Source organism: Dendrobium catenatum, unplaced genomic scaffold, assembly GCF_001605985.2.
Source record: "Dendrobium catenatum unplaced genomic scaffold, ASM160598v2 fragScaff_scaffold_989, whole genome shotgun sequence".
Lineage (NCBI taxonomy): Eukaryota > Viridiplantae > Streptophyta > Magnoliopsida > Asparagales > Orchidaceae > Dendrobium > Dendrobium catenatum.
The window spans coordinates 1,575,208-1,585,357 of record NW_021319451.1 but is presented as its reverse complement, the minus strand read 5'-3'; positions in this window follow the sequence as shown (position 1 = coordinate 1,585,357).

Below are 10,150 nucleotides of genomic sequence, written 5' to 3'. Positions count from 1 at the left end.
AAGGTACTAAGGTGCAAGCTCACTGGAGCAACCGTGTGGAATACCCCTCCACACTCCCTTAAAACCCCCTCTAAGGTTCTTCTCCCTCTCTCAAACTCCACCCTTTCATCTCTCCCACTCAAGCTCTCTCTTCAAGTTCCCTCCAAAAGAATGAAGTCACAATGGCTGCCAAAGACTCTTACTAAGTGCCTTGTCAAACCTTAAATAGAAGAGCTAAAAACGAGCCCATTAATTACAACTAGCCGACTTTATCATCCAGAATTTTATATATATATATATATATATATATATATATATATATATATATATCGTCCTGGACGATTAGTGTAAATTAAGTGCCAGGAAGATTTGGGATGATCAGAAGAAGTTTGTTTATATCATCCAGGATGATAATATATCATCCTGATTGATCAGTACAAATCGTGCAATATCATCCTGAACAATGCCCTGAATAAGAGCTGTCCAATGTCCAATCGTCCAGTGGATCATGCCAGCTAATCCTGTGATTATCCAGGATGATGTGATCATGTACTAAAATCTTAATTTCTTTTCTTAAATACCATATTACTTTAGGAAAAATTATGTTGGATCGGCCAGGCTGATGCCCGGGACGATGCCCGGGATGATGTCCAAAAATAATTAATACCTAAATAGATCTGGTAGTTAATTCTTTCTGATTTGAGCCTATCATCCTGACCAATACAAAATCATCCAGGATGATGTGCTTAATGACAGCTACCTTAATATGGATGCCCTAATTAGGATTTCTATTTTTGAATCGATCATCCAGGCTGATATAAATATCATCCTGAACAAAGTTACCAAAAATAGTAAACTCTAGGAAATAGTTCAAAATTCTCCCAAGGTGTGTATGTGTGTGCAAGGTTACTTAGCATCAGGAACCACATTATTTATAATAGACTCAAGAAAGGGAAAAAATACAAACTGACTCAAACTTAATCTACTCAATCTTTAACTGTACTCGATCTTATGGACGTGAAAAGTTAGTACGCAAGGGAGTCGTAGAAAACTATGAATGTTTACTATTATCAAAATTTTAATCCATAAAAATATATTCACAACAATCTCCCCCTTTTTGATGATGGCAAATATTACTTGTTCAATTTGCAAAAATGAAAACATTTTCTCCTAATCTCTCCCATACTAAAATAAAACTTTTAAAAAATAGGGGAAATCAATTTTTTTGTTGTTTTTAAATTTTAAAAAAAATTCAAAAAAAAGATACAGATATAACAGAATGTTCTCCCCCTATGACATTATCAAAAAGAGAAGGGGTACAAAAAAGTCTTTAAGGAAATGAGAAAGTTACCTCTTAATTTTATTCTAAAACTAAGGAATGAATTGACAATGCATAATCCAAAAAAGGTAAGAAATTTAAAAATTATTAATCCAAGCTCAAGTTCTTTTAAAGGCTCAAAAATGTTTTAATCCAATATCTAAATCAAGGAATAAATTTGAAAAAGATACACTAATTTTTCAAAACTTCTTTCATAAAATATAACTAATAAAAGATTAATGCAAAAATTGGTTTATGAGGAATCATAATTTTCAAGCTCAAGTACCAAAAATATCAAGGGTTTTCTTAAAATTTAAGTAAACACAGAAAAAATAAGCATACTTTTTGTGGGCTCATTTTATGCCTCTTATCAATTTTTTGGTGCACTTTGCGCATCGTTTACTTTTTGTTACACTTTATGTATCCTTTTTAATTTGTTGTTATTGCGCATCTTTTGATTTGGCGTCATTGGCCAATTTGACATCATTGGCCATTTTCTTAAAGCAAATATGATACCTTTCTAAAATTTTAAAAACTAAAGCAATTTCATACTATTGACAAAATGAACTACTTGATTAAGAAAATAATGAGGTGGATTCAACAACTTGCAAAAGATTCCTATGCGATAGATAAAATATAGGGAGATGAAAAAAAGTTTAGTTTCAAAATCCAATTTAAAATATGATGAAGATTTTAAATCAAAAGTAGAATAGCTTTTTTTAGGAAACAATGATTAAGAGTCAAAATCACGAGTTTCCTTCCTTTGATTGATTTTAGAGAAGTCAATCATAACTCACATAAGAATTTAAGAAAAATAAGAGGTAGATTTTTCATTTTTAAATTTTTATTTAAAAAAAACACTACATAAAAAAATGTAAAAATAAAATTAAAATTTTGACAAAAAAGAAAAGAAAGAAAAAAGAGGAGTGAAAAAGAATTAAAAAAATAGAAAATACACAAAAATGAACAAAAAAAAAGCATATGAATAATGGTTTACACATCATCTTGCTCTTGGTCTGATGATTCAGAAGCTATGTCTGCCCAGGAGATTTTTTACTTGTCATTATTTGTCATTTTTATAATTTGCTTAGCTTTACCCTTTTATTTCGTAGGAAGAGCTCTCAAATTTGGACACTAATGTTTCGTATGTCCAGGCTTCCTACATACAATGCAAACAATGTTAGAAGAAATATTAGCATTCTTATCATTTTTATCTTTATTCCACATTTGTTGATGCTTATGCATTGGTGAGTTTTTTAATTTACTTGATAATTCATCTCTTTCATCACCAACTAAGTCACTTTTCTCCATATTTTCAACGTTTAGCACTATCATCTCTCCTGTATCCAAAAGTCTTTGGACTAAACTTTTCTCGTATGCAATGAGTGAGCCAATCAAATTATCAATGGAATATTCATTCAAATTTTTTTATTCACAAATAACAGCAACTTTAGCATCAAACTTAACAAGTAGACAACATAGAATTTTATTAACTTTTTGAAAGTTTGAAAACTCTTTACCTAAAGTATGCAATGATGTCACAATTTGAATAAACCTAGTATACATGTCTAAGATTGTATCATAAGGTTTCATGCAAAATAGTTCAAAATCATGCATTAAAATATCTTGGATTGCTTGATTTCACTAGTGCATTTGTATATGGTGTGTAATTGATCCTAAATTTCCTTACCAGCAGTGCACGTGGATACTAACAAATAATCTTCAGAATTTAAAGCACAGAAAAAATAGTTTATAGATTTTGCATTCAATTGAGCATTGATTTGTTCTTCCCTATTCCATTGATTAAAAGGAATATCAGTTTTAATTCCATCTATAACACGTGACGGTAAAGAATAACCAGTTAAAATCATTTGTTATAATAAAAAATTCAATTGATTGCAAAAAAGTAGACATACAAATTTTTCAAAAATCAAATATAATATTTTTAAATAAAGGTGGTCGAGAGATTGAGTTACCTTCCATAATATTACGATTACAAAAATTAGACATGGATCAAAATTCAAAAGTTTTCAAAAACTAGATTTTATGAATCCTACTCTAATACCACTTGAAAGTTCATTAGGGATATTAAGCCCTTATAAACTAGTCCCAAGGCTAACCAAAAGGGGTGAATTAGTATTTTAAAAAATCTTACACAATAAAAAATACAAACCAAAATAAACCAAGATCCACCATAGAGATCAAAGTGCGAAAATTAAATGTGGAAATAATAAAAGAAAGAACACACCAAATTTACAGTGGTTCGGTCAAACCTTGACCTATGTCCACTCCTCGGAGGCACCCTCTAAGTTTTGCACTAAACTCAGTGTCTCTCCTTTACCCCCCACAGCTAGGTAGAGAAACCCTTACAAAATCACTTCCACCTTTCCCAGTGTGGCGAAGTAGTCGGGTTCTTTGAAACCAAAGAGATCTTCTTCTTCCCAGAATTTTCCTCAAGATAAGCCTTGAATCCGATGGACTAAGGTGCAAGCTCGACAGAGCAACCGTATGGAATACCCCTCCATACTCCCTTGAAACCCCCTCCAAGGAACTTCTCCCTCTCTCAAACTCCACCCTTTCCTCTCTCTCTTTCAAGCTCTCTCTTCAAATTCCCTCAAAAAGAATGAAGCTACAATAGCTGCCATAGACTCTTACTAAGTGCCTTGTCAAATCTTAAATAGAAGAGCTCAAAACGTGCTCATTAATTACAACTTGCCGACTTTATCGTCCAACATGATATGTAGCCGATCAGTGTAAATTAAGCCCAATCATCCAGGATGATTTGGGATGATCAGAAGATATTTATTCATATCATCCAGGATGATAATATATCATCCTGGTCGATCAGTACAAATTATGGAATATCAACCTAAACATCGCCCTGAATAAGAGTCGTCCGATGTCCAATCGTCCAGTGGATCATCCCAGTTGATTCTGTGATCGTCCAGAACGATGTGATCATGTAATCAAATCTAAATTTATTTCCTTAAATGACAAATTAATTTAGAAAAATTTGTGCAGGATCAGCTAGGCCGATGCCTAGGATGATATCCAAAAATAAGTAATACCTAATTAGATCTAGCAGCTGATTCTTTCACATTTGAGCCTATCATCCTAGCCGATACAAAATCATCAAAGATGATGTTCTTAATGACGGCTGCCTTAATAAGGATTCCCTAATTAGGGTTTTTATTTTTGAACCGATATTCAAGGCCGATATAAATATATTCCCAAACGATGTTATCAAAAATAGTAAACTCTAAGAAACAGTTAGAAATTCTTCCAAGGTGTGTGTGTGTATGATTACTTAGCATCATAAACCACATTGTTTACAATAAAGTCAAGAAATGGAAAAATATAAACTAAGTCAGACTTAATCTACACAATCTTGAGCTACACTCAATCTTGTGGACCTGAAAAGTTAGTAGGCATGGGAGTCATAGAAAATCATGAATTTTTGCTATCATCAAAATTCAAATTCATGAAAATATATTCATAAAATATTTATTATTGATTTGGCAATGGAGTGGGGGCTAATTTGACTAGAGTTTGGGTGAGCCTTGAGTTCACTAAATTAAGATAGCAAAATAAGCATAATAGTGCATCCAACTGTGGGGTTTTAGCAAGATCTCTTCATACAAGTGGTTCAGTGTCTCATACTGAGCATATATAATGACTAGTAAGAGATTATTTTAATTATTGTCACAAATATATATACATTATTTTAATTATGCTCTCTATTATAGAAAGAGTATCTTGGTAGAGAGCTGACACCATTAGAGCTACATGCACAGACTCACCAACATAAGTTGATCATTAAGAAGCTGAGAAAAGCTCATATAAGTATGATTTTATTAGTAATAATAAAAAAATAAATAGAAATATATTTTTGTAGATTTATTCTCGTAGGATGATTTTATAAAATTTTAGGAGTGTCAGTCATTTATTGATGAGGGATCATCTTCAGGATTGACCCAGTACTCTGAGTACCATAAGTTGTCATAGAGTATCATAGGAAGATAGAAGGGGAGATTTATTGCTTAGGTTTATAGGTATGTGCTTTTGAGAGAAATATATTGACCTTTGCATTTTATGATGCTAGTAATGTTGAAGAAACTATCAGCTATAGGGTTATTACTCTGACAAAAGAAATAGATGATATGAATTAGATTCAGGCTAAGATGTAAGTGGAGTTGTAATCATATCAATATAAAAATAAAAATAAAAAGGATCAGGAGCCTATGCATTAATCATAGGGCAATGAGGAGACAAAAGATGATTAGATTTAAGTTAATGTTAAAGTTATTGTTGGAATTTGAAGAATAAGCTTTTCTTTGATAACATATTGATATGAACTCTTTATTGTAGTTGAACTTTATACTTTAATAATTTAATAATTTTGTTTTATCATGTTTTAAAGTTTGTGAATTTTAACCTTTATGTTTTCAACTCTTTTAGTATGTGTTGACTGTGAATATTCTGTGTTAGTGCATTTTATTTTGTTTATATTATGCATTTGTTGTAGGTATCAAATATAGAGATGTTTGTGGATAATTAAGAGGCAGTAGATTTTTTTACCTTGCTACCAGTTTCATTATACATCATGTTCATGTATCATATTATGTGTTATATAATATAGCTAATGTCTCATATAACTTATGGAGATTCATGTTATCTGTATCCATTATATCATTTATGCATGCATATACTTGGATAAATTTAAGTCATGACATCTAACTAATAATATGGTGTTTTCATGTATCTTGTCATATCTTGTTATATATCATCATATATCAGTGTATATCAAGTGGCTATCTTGTAAGGGTTGTCACTCCTACCTCTTGGTGTATCTAATCCACTTATAACTCCCTATCTTGCATATTTTATCTTATATTGGGATTACACCATAAACCTATTATAGCATCCTCCTATATAAGGTATTATGCTCTAACCAACCTAAATTAGTCTATAACTAACCAGCCTTCCAGGCAACTCATAAAAATAATAATCTTATATGTAATGTATGTCATATCATCATATACATTTCCTACCAGTGCACTAGCTATAATATGCATGCTATTTTCATATGAACTATATCATTTATATGTCATGCTAGGCTTGACGAGATAGATTCTTGGTCCTATGCATTCTGATGTATGTTTTTATTCTTGCCAGTTCAACTAAAGTATTATGCATGCAATTTTACATAGTGAAAAATAAGATAATTATACAAAACTGTGTAGTATAATCATATCTATCATATATAAAAAAAATTATGGAAATAAATTCATTAAATTGAAAGATAATGTATTTTAACTGAGGGATAAAAACATAAACTCATTAGAATTAGAAATAGGATTAGAGTTGCCTATCATAATCATAATAATTTTCAAAATTAGGAGGATGACAAAAATTCTTAGAAGGTGAACTTCTCTTTCTTCTCTCTCCTCTTCCTCTCGCCTTCTCTCATCTCTTCTCTTCTGCTCCTTCTTGGTCATGGAACCAAATAGTGGTGGTGGTTATGGCCATGTGTACTTAATTAGGGATCATAGATTAAAATATTAAAAAAAAATCTTTAAACCCAATGCCATAGCGCTCTAGACTACAGTGCCACAATACATTCCCCTAAATAATCTAAACTCTAGAGGCCAGCAACACTGTACTCTTAAGCACAACATCGTAGCGCTCCCATTCAAATTTTTAAGCATATAGGAACTTCCATGAGTATTATTTAAAGGACATTATTCATGTAAAAATTTTAGTTATTGAGTCCTTATTCATGTAAAATTTAGTGTTATTATAGAGAATACATAGATTATAGCACAAATTTAACCTCTTATGAGTTAGTGAATGCTAGATAAACTAGAAAGGGTATTGATAGTTATCAAAAGATGGACATCAAATGGTAACAATTAAATTATGATAGCAATACATTAATAATCATACAATGATGATCAAGTAAAGAAAATCAAGTGATGGTGATAAATGATAATGTTTGGGTGATAGCAGTCTAACAAAGATGATCAGGTGAAGTGATGATGGTCTCCAATTTTTCTATAAATTAAAATCCCAATCATATGTAGAATGGGATTCTATTTAAAATTCTCTAGAGTGATATTTTGGCAACTTTAGTCAAAATTATCAAACACTCCATCAAATTACTCATGTTGATTCCCTTGATCATAAACTATTCATTTAGCTTTATGTATCATACTAACATTAAAATCGAGTTATCATTAGCTCATTGAATTCATCTTATGTAGATACTCATTTTATTTATAAGAAGACAAGATATAGAGAATATTTTATACCTCCCATAGTACCATGAAGTTTCCAACAATACTTTATGTGCTTAATTTGGGCTCATTTAGACTTGGATTAGAAAATTTTTAATCATTAGACTCATGCCACTAAAATATTTAATTCAATTATAAGTTCATTGAAATTGCTTCTTGGATGGTCCTCAATTTAATTTTTAAAGTTTTTAATTCAACTATTGCATGAGTATTCATTCTTGATTAAGTAGAGTATCTAGTGACATATTATTTGGCCTCTATTTTCATTTGTTGATATATATTTGAAAAAAAAAAAGAGTCATAAAAGCTCATATAATAAATTAAGAATTTTTAAAATAGTATAGATCATGATCACTCCCTAGACATCAATGATGCCCTCCCATCAAGATCACAAACTAAGCAAAATCTTCTCAATCATATTCCAATATTCCCTAAAGTTGGTGAATTAATTAGTGAAAGATTATTTAAAAAACTTATTAAAATTCCACAAAACTTATTATAGAGGCTCCACTAAGCTCTAAAAATTTTAAAATAGTGTCTAATCATTATAAAAGGGATTGAGAGCCCCATAAATGTAAGAGAAAAGCTTTTGTGAGTAAACAATTAGGCTCAAATGCCATAAGAGGAAGGACCACTAGCCACTAGTGGTGTCAGAGCCCATTAGTTCTAGTTTTCATATCAATTTCAATAATGTTTCCCCCATTTAAACTGGCTCGATAAGCCTTGTGTGTTAGAACATTTGCATTTTTTATTTTTGTATGTGTTTGAGAAATTATGTATGCATGTGAATGTTTGAATTCTATTTTGAAGTGTGCTTCAAGAGTTTATGTGCATGACAATTTATTATGGGAGTTTTCTCTTGGGCCATCATGGTACTGGGGCTAGTTGTGTTATGGCATTGAGATCTCTATCCTTTAAGAAACTTTAGGGAGCACTATGGTGTTCGATTTTGGTACTGCTACATTGTTCTCCCTATTGAGAGCATTACAACATTAAGGTTCTGAACACCATAGTGCTAGATAAATATTTTATAAAATATTAAAATATATTTTAAAACCCATTTTTTCAAATTCCCACTTAGGTTGACTTATAGAGAGAGAAGGATTCTAGTGAGAGAAAGTTGAATTTAGTTGACTTTGATCCATTTTTTACTATTAGTCCAGTTCAGGAAGTTATTCAGATTAAAGTAAATTCTTTATTCTGCATATCTTAATTTTAAATAATACACAAATTTTGAAAAATTTTGGATTAAAACTATAAAATTAGGTTGTAAAATTGGGGATAACTTCACATGTTAAAAATTCACTATATATTATTTTGTATGTTATATATATTAACAGTATGGATATTTTATTATTTTCTTTAAAAATTTCATGCGGTATATGGAAAGTGCGTTACTTTTGGAAATCTAGAAAATGATTTTGATCTCAAAATAAAATTTATAATTTATTTAAGGATTAAAATAATATTCTAAACAATCCTTAGTATTATGGTAATATTTTGAAGAAAATGTGAATTTCTACTTAGTCATTTAAATATTTTGGCTGTCGGTGTAATATTATGATATTCTTCATTATTATTATTTATAGTTATTTCATTGAAATGCAATTATATGTTTATCTGCTTGTAATGAGTGATTCTAAGGAGGTCTGGTGAGATGAAAGTTCCATTATGCTGAATGTTCATACACATAATTGACTTAGGATTTTTGAAAATTCCTTGTAAATTCAAATTAAATTTAAAATTTACTATAATATATCAAATTGCTTTGAATTAAAAGCATAATAAAAGAAAAATAAAATCCCAATAAATTTCATTCCAAATAAAAAATAATTTAATAATCAAGAGAAATCAAGATTTATTAAATAAATAATTATAAATACATAACAAAAGTAAATATATTTCAAACACTTGAAATCATACCTAGGTGTTATTTCTAACATTTGTGGAAAATTTTAAGAGGTTTCAACTTCTTTTAGTATAAAAATAAAAAAAATACTCCTAATTAAATAATTGAATAAATACATAATTCACTAAATTTCAAAACTTCATAATTATTTCCAAAGAAATCTAATTTCTAAAAACTCAAACGCATTGAACTTATAACTAGATCTATTATTTATGAAAATATAAAAACTACAAAATTCACTGTAAATCAAAAGTCAACATTTGGGACAATTTTAATACATAAAATACACTAACCTTTTAAAACCCATAACTAATTCTAGAAAATTTTAAATTTAGCAAACTCAAAAGTATTGGACAATCTTTAGGACAAATGTTTATGAAAAATACAAAAATTTTAGAAACTAATGTAAATCAAAAAGTCAAGAAATAGACCCTATGTTAAATGCATTAAAATATTTATTAAATGTGAAAAATCAATAAATTTTTAAAACTTCAATAAATCATCAATTTAATAAAATTAAATCATTAAACAATATTAAATAAATAACCCACATTCCAATCAATGATTTTTTTTAGATTGAACTACCTCAGGCTACGGGGCTACGTGTCCTAAGGAGGCCTTGGTCGTCGTGCATTTATGACAATGCCA